This window comes from Micrasema longulum, unplaced genomic scaffold (genome assembly GCF_059751315.1).
Source record: "Micrasema longulum isolate JH-2025_06_02 unplaced genomic scaffold, ASM5975131v1 h1tg000801l, whole genome shotgun sequence".
Classification (NCBI taxonomy): domain Eukaryota; kingdom Metazoa; phylum Arthropoda; class Insecta; order Trichoptera; family Brachycentridae; genus Micrasema; species Micrasema longulum.
The window spans coordinates 10,142-19,342 of NW_028277993.1; the positions used below are offsets into that span (position 1 = coordinate 10,142).

General features: G+C 35.9%; 1 long non-coding RNA gene across 1 annotated transcript; it reads right to left on the reverse strand.

Moving 5' to 3' along the window:
- Positions 1–594: 594 nt before the first annotated feature.
- Positions 595–6,272, reverse strand: LOC148278971 (uncharacterized). Its single transcript, XR_015823014.1, has 3 exons — positions 6,199–6,272; positions 4,076–4,675; positions 595–3,556 (listed from the first exon to the last, which is right to left on the reverse strand). It is a non-coding gene; the product is annotated as an uncharacterized LOC148278971 (long non-coding RNA).
- Positions 6,273–9,201: the final 2,929 nt, after the last annotated feature.

The following is a 9,201-nucleotide window of genomic DNA, read 5'->3' on the forward strand; positions in this document are numbered from 1 at the left end:
TTGAGGTGATTTTTTACAAAAATGGCGCTATATAAATCAGCCAACTATTATTATATTATTAATAAGAGAAACTGCAATTCTTGGTAACAAAGGTCTATGATGTACACGAGGGAAGCGATTTGCTAATGAATGTCGATAAGATGGTTTTTGAAAGAAACGAAAGTATAACTAATTGTGAAATCACTGTGAATGGGGTTATACTTAAAACAGGTAGAGGAATTTGTGTATCTGGGAAGTATATTTACTAGGGGTGGAATGACTGAGAAATATATTGAAAGGAGGGTGAGTGCCGAGAACAGAGTGAACGGTCGAATTGGCAAATAAATGTTTATCGCAAGTGGCAAAATTAGCAGTTCACAATGGAGTCCTGCTTCCGACCCCGATGACAGGTCATATTTCTATACTTCCTTCCCTCTCCGCTGCAACAAATTTAGTTCTAAATAACTCCCTAGGTAAGAACTCCAGCCAGTCTGCAAACATTTGGAGACACTCAAAACATTGTTACGCTATTATTGTTCAAATTTGCTATTTCTGTGCGTAAAGTGTAAAAATAAAATGTTTATAAAAAGGGAAAAGGTGAAAAAAACACAGAAATGATTTGTAAAGAACTAATTTAATCGATGAAACTTATATAAAGTAATTGTAAATACTTTAGACATGTGTATAAACTAAGCATTAAACAATTATAATCCAAATACACAGAAAGAGATCAGTTTGTATGTTCCCAATAATCATACTAGAGCGAGATCTCGTGCACTGTTTTACACACCCAGAAGCACGCACACTAATGCAAGTCAGAATTCACCCATAATAGGGCTATTCGATTGCTGAACATGGTTTCTGCGGATAATACGGATCTATTTTTCCGTACATATCGGCAGTTCAGCCAGCAGCTATCTGCTTTCTATTCACTAACTTATATTTAGAGTCTGCATTACGTGATGGGTTAAATAACCCGTAAAGTAATGCAGACTACATTTGTCGAATAAATAAATGTCAAACAGTATTATAATTATTATTATACTAATTTTAAGGGAGCAGCTTAACTCTTTCACCGCTAAGCATAGATTACGTTTGTCGACACCCGTACGCGGCGGCATATTTTCAAGCGCCAAAAATCACGGATAAGATTTTTAATTAGTCGAGCTTTAAGAGACAAAGGCATTTATCCGTATAATTTATCATTTAGTTATCTTCCCAAATACTTGAACTTCAATAATCAAATAAGTTTTTATGTGTACACAAAGAAATTACATCAATAATCATTAAAATAAAAGTGTTCTAACCAATTTGTGAACAGAGCACTAGCATTATACTCACTCATGTTCATGAATGTGTTGATGGAACACAGCGCGGAGACACTTAAGTACAGTAATTATTAGTGTTTAGGTTCTAAGATTATACATTGAACGCATTTGCTTATTAATATAGTTTTCTCCAAACTATCAGAGTTTCCCCTGGAAATATGCCCCCAAAGAACTGCAGGATTCTTGAATTCTCGAACATGGATGTAAGTCTTTCTCCTATGTCCAGTTCCTGGAGAAAAGATGCATTCGTATGTCTGGCCGTCCATGGAATCCACAGCATTCGCCGCCAACACCACATTTCGAAAGCTTCGATATTTTTTCTTTTCAGATTCCCCCAGTGTCCAACTCTCCACACCGTACATGAACACTGAGAAAACCAAGGCCTTCACCAGTATCTTTTTGGTGTTAATGGTTATACTGCGATTCTTCCAAAATGTATAGGTACACATACTTATTCGATTAAGTAATAATTTAAAAATAGCTTATTACTCAATTGTACAAGCTTTATTACAATATGGTATTGTTGGATGGGCTGGTGCATATGCCAATATATTAAACCCTTTTAAAATGGTATAAAAATAAATTATTAACATAATTTTAAAGAAACCCTGAACATTCGATGTAGAAATTCTCCATAAATTATTTAAAGTTCATACAGTAGACACTATTTATAAGATAAACTCAATTAAAAAAGTTTAATAAGAAGAAAAAATAAAAGAATTTGAGATGAATAAGACACTCAGATACCAAATAATATTAAAAACCTAAATTTCACCAGAAATAAAGAAGGTTGGAAGATGGGGTAAGAGACATTGCAGCAATTGGCCTGAATAACCGAGAGGTGCAGGGAGGAACGGAGACAGATTCTTGAGGGCCCACGGCGGGCTGCAGCGTCCCTGATGATGATTGAAACCCATTATAGTTTCCGCCAGTTTGTATCAACATGCGCATTTTTAAACCATCCTTGCATTTAGTAGTTTATTTACATTCTGAGCATGTGAGCGGTTTCTCTTCAGTATGTGTCAACAAATTAATGCTGTTTAAAATATTAATAAGTTAAGTTACTTAATTATATTCTGAGGATGCGAACGGTTTATCGCTTAAATATTAAAACATGTGCTTTTTCAAATAATCTCTCGGTTGAGCGATATATTTACATTCTGATCACGCGAACGGTTTCTCGCCAGTATGTATTAACATATGCTGTTTTAAATGATCATTCCTTTTAGTTATATATTTACATTCTGAGCATGCAAACGGTTTCTCGCATGAATGTTTCATCATGTGCCGTTTCAATCCATCTTTCCGTTGAGTTTTATATTTACATTCTGAGCACGCGAAAGGTTTCGCAGCAGCGTGTATTAACATATGCTGATTAAAATTATGTTTCCGTTGAGTTAAATAATTACATTCTGAGCATGCGAATGGGTTTTCGTTAGAATGTTTTAACATGTGCTGTTTTAAATAATATTTCCGTTGAGTTGTATATTTACATTCTGAGCATGCAAACGGTTTCTCGACTGAATGTATTATCATGTGTTGATTCAAATTGCCTTTATCTTGAGTTGTATATTTACATTCTGAACATGTAAACGGTTTCTCGCTTGTATGTTTTATCGCGTGCCGTTTCAAATGATCTTTCCGATGAGTTGTATATTTACATTCTGAGCACGCAAACGGTTTCTCGACCGCGTGTATTAACTTATGCTGATTAAAATTATCTTCCCGTTGAGTTTTATAATTACATTCTGAGCACGCGAACGGATTTTCGTTTGAATGTTTTAACATGTGCTGTTTCAAATGATATTTCCGTCGAGTTGTATATTTACATTCTGAGCATGAAAACGGTTTTTCATCCGCGTGTATAGAAAGGTGCCGTTTTAAACTATTCTCATGATGAGTTACATAATTACATTCTGAGCATGCAAACGGTTTCTCACCAGCGTGTATCAACATGTGCTGTTTTAAAAGTCCTGTCCGTCGAGTTGTATATTCGCATTCTGAGCATGCGAACGGTTTCTCGACTAAATGTATCATCATGTGCTGATTCAAATTACCTTTCCGTTTAGTTGTATATTTACAATCTGAACATGTAAACCGTTTCTTGTCAACGCTCGTCAACAGATGTACATTACGAGGTTCCTTCGACTTCCTCTTCTGTCCTGCTTCGTATTCACACTCGGGTAGTGGTTCTGCACTATGAGACGGTAGATTTATACTCTCCACAAATAATGCTGTCGACTTAGAGCCTGAAAAGATAAAATCATAATATAAACCAGGTGGGAAGCATTGGGCCACCGTTTAGCGGACACCAGGGACCTCGTAATAGACCCTGCCTAGGCATAAAGAGAAAGTTTATATATTGATTGAGCTAATTCACATTAACTATTAATTTCATCATTTATAAATACGTTCACCATTATAAATGGTGTTATTATATTTTGCATCACGAATAAAGTACATTGCAGATTTATCGGTTTCCCGTCATGTTATTAGTTAAAAATGAAGTATATTAAATTGAAATAGTGCGGTGTAGGCCAGCACTGAACTTAGTGCTGTTGGCAATGTGTAGATGTGGCGGGCACAGATGTTACTCGGTACTCGGCACTGTGGGTATAGGAAGTTTGTAGTACTCGCCCCTATCGGCTACTGACTACAATAGGAACTGCCCAACCACACACAATATTACTGACAACAATATTACATTTTATACTTGTATTTACAATTGATACTCCCTGAATGGTAAAGTGGAATGCAGTATTACTCACTAGATTCAACTTCAGTGTTGCGAGAGGATTCCAAACATTCTTGTTTTATATCAGTATAATCAATGTCGATTTTCATATTACTCTTTGAAGTATACTGTTGTTCAGTACTGGTCCCCGGTTCAGTCTTTACGGTAATAACACCCGCTTCCTCGCTTCTGTAGGGACATGGCGTCCCTTCCCCAGTATGGAGAAAATCTTTCTTTACTTCGTCAGTCCACGGTTCAGCCTTCACAGTAGCAACGCCAGGTTCTTCGCTTTTGTGGTGACATGGCGTCCCTTCATCAGTATGAAGAATATCTTCTTTTACATCGCCCGTCCACGGTTCAGCCTTTACAGTAGCAAGGCCTGTTTTCTCGCTTCTGTAAGTATCTGTCGGTCCTGCCTCAGTATGGGGAATATATACGTTTACATCGCCAGTCCACGGTTCAGCCTTCACAGTAGCAACACCTGGTTCCTCGCTTCTGTAGGGACGTGGCGTCCCTTCCCCGGCATGGAGAATGTCTCCTTTTACACCGCCAGACTCTGGTTCAGCCTTGACGCCCACTGCAGCAATCTGTTCCATAGTCGAATATAAACACCTCACCACTGAAGATCAATCATCTGAAAATGTAATTGCTCGAAATTAATAAAACGAAGGAGTGTTAAAGACACGAATGGCAAAATATATTATATAATAACTTATATTTTAACGTAAGTTATAAACTTTTAAATTAAAACATTTGGTTCACTTACACTATTTATTCTGATAATATTATGTCAACAATGTTTTATTTAGAGTAATTCGAGGGGACGGCCATGGTATTTCGGTTTGTATACTTTTTGTACCATAACAAAAAGAAACAAAAATAAAGTATATTTACAAATTTGAAAAAAGAGTTTTGTTACGTGGTTTGAGGTTTCGGGACAAATGAAGTAAAGCAAACTTAACTCAAAAGACAGTAGTAAATAATTTCTTTGCGCGCGGTGAAGCAACATCGGGTTCATCATCATTATTCCCTTTGCGCACCTAATGGTGCATAGGGCACTGAATTGATTCATCAATCATAGGGTATATCGATAAGAAAAATGTTACACGAAGGTAAGATGATCAGTCATACGCTTCAGGTGCCAATCAAGGGACTATGAAAGATTCCAGTGTAAAACACGTTAAAAAAAAAAATGTCAACCATGTTGGGAATCGAACCCGAGACCTCTTGACAGGCGAATAAATTTTAAAATTCAGACATTTGAAAAAAAAAACAAACATACTGTTTAATAATTCTTTTTCCATAATTTATATATATGAGGACATAATTTTTCCCTGCAATAAAAAAAAAATTAAAAATCTTAAAAACGCCGGCCACCTAAGATGAAAGCGTCCCCACTGTCAACAAGCGACTAAATCTCTTTTCTCACAAACACCGGCCACAGAACAGCGTCTCCGTCTTTCTTGTCATGAGTTCTATCTTTGTGCTATCTCTCATACATATTTATTTTCGTATTAGCTCACATTCATTATTCGCTTAAAGAAAAATATTTTGTATAAAAATCCAGCTATTCCAAACCCGATGCGTAAATGTATATTTGAAGATAACAAAAAATACTACTTTATCATTTAAAAAAATAAGAGAGATTGTATTGTATTGTATGTCGACTAGTGCGACACCATAGCCACACAAGAGTTTAACAAATTAATTCTACTAAAGACACCTAGTAGTAAAAAATGGACATAGCCCGCTATGTTTGAATATATTAGTACTTTGTTTTCAATTAGAAATACAGAACACAAAATTTTAACTTTCCACGATACGCCAAATTAACCACCACCAATGTTGGTCATAGACAAACTCTCTTTGGTCACGGCTGTTGTCAACTGTCACATCCAGTACTTATCAAACGTAAAAAGTAGCCTTATCTTTTTCAAAAAATCATTACTCTTACTTATAACTCAAGCATAATTACTTTTGAAATGTATTTAATTAAACTACACACATGTCTTATATAATTGATGAAAGATGGCGGAGTTCTAAAATTGAAACGTTCTAAAATTCTTAAATTGATATAAAAAAACCTTATTAACGAATTGTGTGTATTTTAAGTATCTTTGTTGAACTTCCGAATTACATTTTAAAAAATGAACTTACGTTTTAAACAGATAAACCCCTAGAAACACGTAACAGTTGATATGATGCAAAACGCACGCGGGGCGGCCATTTCGGGGGGCACATAGACAATATCACAGATGATATTACGACGATAGAGAAGGTCATAGACATAAATTTACTTTACGGTAGGTACCAATCGGGCTAGTGAGACGGTGTCCGGGCGGTAGAATAATATAGTTTTATTTGAAAACACCTTTTTTTTAAGACTCTGCTAAAATTTTCTTTATGTCCAATGTTGTAACGCTCTGTTACCGGATGCATAGGTCGAGATATTTTTTAATGTAAGCTAAAATACCTAATTATTTACAGTGGTATGTGTTTAAAATATTTGTTATTCTAAGATAACACTTAAAGCGTATTTATGCAAAATTAAGTTATAAATGTGTTCATTCTTTTTAAAATTCCGCCAGAATGCGCTTCCGCCTGCGTTTGGTTATCGATTGAATTCCCAGATTACACATATACGACTGAATTTATCGGAAACAGCGTCAACCGGAAGACTAAAAAGTATGTTTTTCGTAAATACAACACTTATTTGAATGAAAAAAAGAATATCAATTTTTTATAGCAAATAACACGCTGGATTTTACAAGGATACACAAAAACGTTGTTAAAACATATTCTAAGAATAATATTGAAATAAAACTTTAAAAAATAGCGAAAAAAATTTTGTCCCATAAGTGGTATAATCGTGCTCTTTCGGTTTTGTTTTCTATCACTCAAGCTCCGCCCCTAACGAATAGTGTCTTTGGCGTTTTTCTTATTTACTATATTCGCGTGCTCTTTCTTATAAAATTTAAGAAACCACTTGTAATATTAGTAACCGCACCCCAAAAAATATTCTTTATACCACTCTGGAAGGCAGACGAAGCTCAGGCAGACCAACATTAAGATGTCTGGGTAATGTGGAAAGTGACATTAGAGCGATTGGCCCGACAAACTGGAGAAGAGCCGCGGGGTGCAGGGAGGAATGGAGACATATTCTGGAGGTGGCCAGGGCCCACAACGGGCTGTAGCGCCACTGATGATGATATATTCACCATACATTTTTATGTATCTCGGTTTCGAAGCTCTTAAAGTCTTTTATCTGATTTGTAGAAAAAGTGCGTTAAAATTTTATTCGTCATTCAACAGGGCTGAGTTCGATGAGAACGCATGTTCTAAAAATTTGGGAGGATTTTATTTCGTATAATGTAAAAACGAATATATTTTAATGTTTACAAACAACATTCAATTTTTTGTATTGCATTTGCGTAGCTCTTACCATTTTCGATCTGACTGTAGATAAAAAGTTAATTAATGTTTCATTCATCATTCAGCGGGGCAGTATTCGTTGAGAAAACATGTACAGAAAGATTAGTCGGATATTATTTTTTATGATCTTATAAAAGTTTTAATTCGAATGTTTAGAAACGACATAAGTTTTTTTGTATCCCATTTTGGTAAATCTTAAAATCTTCAGTCTGTTCTGTACGAAAAAAGAGCTGCAAAATTTTATTCATCATTCAGCATGGCTGTGTTCTACGAGTATGCATGTACAAGAAAATTGCGAGGAGGTTAATTTTTATGATCTTATAAAAAATTAGAAAATACTAAGAATTATAAAAAAATTAAAAGGTTTCTTTGCTTCTAGTCTTTCGCCAGTCAATTTACTACTAGAAGGGAGAGGGTAGTTGAGAAAATCCTGGCTTCGTGATGAATGAAATGTATTTTAAAAAAAACTTAATCTAACTTAGAAATAATCTTAAAAATAACCTGACGAAGTGTGTGATGGAGGTGAGCGTCGCGGCGCGGCGACGTGTACACTATGGATGCGTCTTCGGCAGGCTTTGGCGACTGGATTCAGATGCTGCAGCTGGACCAGAGACTTCGGCCGCGAAGGTCGACGGCTGAAGGACTAGACGTGGTCCTGGGCGGAGATCTTCTTAGTCGTTTTCAAACGCGGCGTGAATTTCCGAAGTCAGTACCCGCAATTATAGTTTAATCGGGCAGGTAAATTAGTTGAAGGTTGACTGTGTTGAATTATTGGGTGTACGATGGCGCACGGCTGTGTGTTCCACTCTGAGCTAGCGGACTTGGTCGCGGTTTGCGAAGTTAGTCACCATAATCCATAATCACCAATCTAGCGTATTTTATGGAAAATTCTTCCACTCACTTTTTGCTGGACTCTAGGCCTCCCTTCCCGATGGATTCTTTCAATCACCGTCGGTTAAATCGTGTTGGACCAACCCTTTTTCCATCGGGGTTGTCCAGTGGTAGCCCTTAACTTTTTTCATTCCTCGCAGATCGTCATGAGGTGCGTATCTTCCATTTTTGTTCTTAGGCATGACCGTTCATACACTTAATACAATATAAAACAATTCCTTCTTTTCTTCTTATGAATTAATATAAAACTACTTACTAAACTTATTAGCCTAATATCATTCATAATATTATTTATCGAGGATTTTTGTGCCAGACAATATTTTTTAAAATACCGCGAAACCGTCCAATTTTTCCCTGGATGGATATTTTGCCCGAAAAGTCTAATCTATGATCAACCTTTAAACAAATATATTTCCATTTGATTTCGGTAAATTTGGTACATTAAGGACGAAAGTAGATTTATGTCACTAACTTTACTCAGTGGCTTGTCAGAACCTGTCAAAGTGTGCGTGTAATTGGGTTACAATTGTAAATTCAGTTATATTGAAATGCGATTTCAAGCAATTTAAAATTTTGATGGCGGCCAAAATTACCTGCATGTTCCTCCATGTTTGCCCGCAACCATTATTTGTTGAACTGTAGCTCATATGACGTTCCTGTCTAAGAACTACTCTATTGAATTATTAATTCAAGGACAAAATTGTCGTTTGAGCATATTTTCAATGACTAACTAATAAAATATTCGTTTAAAAACAATTGGGCAAATTTACTCGCTAAACTTTACTTGTTTTCATACAAGCAATTTATTAGCCCTAGGGTTGTCAAAATCTGGTTGAT